The following is a 217-nucleotide window of genomic DNA, read 5'->3' as shown; positions in this document are numbered from 1 at the left end:
CATAGCACATAATTGCAAAGAAAGGCAGGGACAACACTGACACTAAAGTTAACTCCGCAATAAGGGATATACTTTTAACTTGCTGGTCTGTCTAATACTTCTCTAAATCTGAACATTCACATTGAGACAGACTAGGAAGACGGATTGGCCATCCACTTCTGAAATAGCAGGCCTCTGAAAACCCTATGTACAACAGAACACATTTAGATAACAGAAA

The sequence above is a fragment of the Elephantulus edwardii genome, unplaced genomic scaffold (assembly GCF_000299155.1).
Source record: "Elephantulus edwardii isolate Elephantulus edwardi_28Jun2011 unplaced genomic scaffold, EleEdw1.0 scaffold00241, whole genome shotgun sequence".
Classification (NCBI taxonomy): domain Eukaryota; kingdom Metazoa; phylum Chordata; class Mammalia; order Macroscelidea; family Macroscelididae; genus Elephantulus; species Elephantulus edwardii.
Note: the sequence above shows the minus strand (reverse complement) of the source record.